The sequence below is a fragment of the Galeopterus variegatus genome, unplaced genomic scaffold (genome assembly GCF_000696425.1).
Source record: "Galeopterus variegatus unplaced genomic scaffold, G_variegatus-3.0.2 Scaffold2360, whole genome shotgun sequence".
Classification (NCBI taxonomy): domain Eukaryota; kingdom Metazoa; phylum Chordata; class Mammalia; order Dermoptera; family Cynocephalidae; genus Galeopterus; species Galeopterus variegatus.
Genome location: NW_007728471.1, coordinates 293,283 through 295,615, shown reverse-complemented (window position 1 = coordinate 295,615; position 2,333 = coordinate 293,283).

Below are 2,333 nucleotides of genomic sequence, written 5' to 3'. Positions count from 1 at the left end.
TCACTGTCACCACCACCAGATGGACTTTGGACTTCCCAGCCTCAGAAACTGTAAGCAATAAATTGTTTTCTTTATAAAATACCCCAGTTCCCTGTATTTTGTTATAAGCAACAGAAACGGACTAATACAATTTGGAACAATTTCTTTCTTAAATGTTTGTATAGAATTTGCCAGTAAAGCCATCTGCCTCTGGGTTTTCTTTTTGAGGAAGGTTTTCATTTATAAATTCCACTTCTTTGGGAAATATAGGACTATTCAGACTGTCTACTTCTCGCATAAACTTTGGTAATTTGTGTCTTTCAAGGAATTTTATAGTTTGTTTAAATTGTCAAATTTATGAGCATAATGGTTTTCCTAATACTTATGTGTATTAAAGGATCTATAATGATGTCCTTATTTTATTCTTGCTACTAGTGATTTGTGGCTTCTCCTTTTTTCTTTATCAGTCTGTCTAGAAGTTTTTCCATTAAACTTTTCGAAGAATCAGCTTTTGGCTTCATTGATTTTCTCTGATAACATTCTAGTTTTGCTTTCATAGATTTCTGCTCTTTATCACTTCTTCCTTTTGCTTACTTTGGGTTTAATTTGCCCTTCCTATTCCTAACGGTGGAAGGTTACATGATGGGCTTCAGAACTTTTGTGCTTTATAATATACTCATTCAATGCTATCTATATTCCTCTAAGAGCTTCTGTAGCTGCATCCCACAAATTTTGAAATACTGTTTTCATTTTTACTTAATTCAAACCATTTTCACATTTCTTTTTATTTTCTCTGACTCATGGGTTATTTAAAAGTGGGCTGTTCAACTTTCAAATATTTGGGGGGATTTTCCAGTTATCTAGTTTAATTCCATTTTCATAAGAGAACATGCTTTGCATGATTTTGCTTCTTTTAAACTTGGCATTGTTTATTTTATGATCAGAATATAATTTATCTTGGTGAATGTTCCACATGCACTTGAAACCCAGTAGTGGAATGTATTAAATCATTGTGGGATAAAGTGTCCAAACAAGTCAAATAAGTCAAGTTGGATAACAGTGTTGTTCAAGTCTTCTGTATCCTTACTGATTTTCTGTTTTATCAATTACTAAGAGAGAAGTATTGAGCTCTCCAATATAATTGTGGTTTTCTATTAGTTTTTGCTTCATAAATCTTGAAGCTGTTGTTACACATTTATGTGTATTCACATTTAAGATTCTATGCCTTCTTGGTGTATCTCTGGTGATATTCCTTATTACTAATTCATTGCTGATATTAATATAGCTTGTCCAATTTTCTTTTATTTACTGTTAGCATGGCATGCCTTTCCCCATCCTTGGTCTTTTAACCTACCTATCTCTTTATATTTAAAAAAGGCTTCTTGTAGACAGCATAAAACATATAACTGGGTCTTTTTTAATCAATCTGACAATCTGTGTTTTAAATGGTGTGTTTAGAACATTCAGAACATTTACATTTAATGTAAATGTTCATTATAAATTTTTTAAGCAAAGTACGAAAAAGAAAAAACTAAGCCAAAATTTTTCTTCCCAGAGAAAACCACTGTATACATAATAATGAGTAATCTTTCATACATTATCTATAAGCATGTCTTTGAACATATAGGTACACAGACTTAAATTAACTGGATATTACGAAATCCACATTATTGAAATCTACATTTTCACTAAACAATATGCAGAATCCTTTCCTGTCACTTTAAATCTATTCCATACTTTCTGTAGCTTCATTGCATAGTAACATATAGAAATGTATCTAAATTCCTATTGGTGGACATTTACTTCCAGTTTAAAAAATTACCATCATCGTACAATCCTTTCTCACTGTTAACATGGCTTATACATAAATTATTAATCTATGATTTCCAAATGGGTATGCATTTTACATTTTGATATATATGTAGGATTTAATATATATTTTGTTATATACTGGACAAACTTGTATTTTTCGCTGCCACCAACAAAATAAATTATTTTAAAGAGATAAGCAAGTAAATGGCAATCCTATCCTAATAATCAACACATTTGATAAAATGTTTAGAAAAATTCAAGACTCCCCCCGCCACTTTTTGTGTGAGTGGGAGAAATAAGGAGATGGAGAACTTGACAAAATTAAAGTTCTTCAAACTTGTCATGGTCCATGTGTAAAGAGGTTTGGATTGGACGAAGGCTACAACACGTAGAAATTAATCAGATCAAATGGGCTTTGTTGAAAATATGGAGATTTAAAAACCCAAGTACTGGGCCGGCCCGGTGGCGCACTGGATAGTGTGCCGCTTGGGAAGCACGACGGCGCTCCCGCCCGAGGGTTCGGATCCCACATACAGACCGGT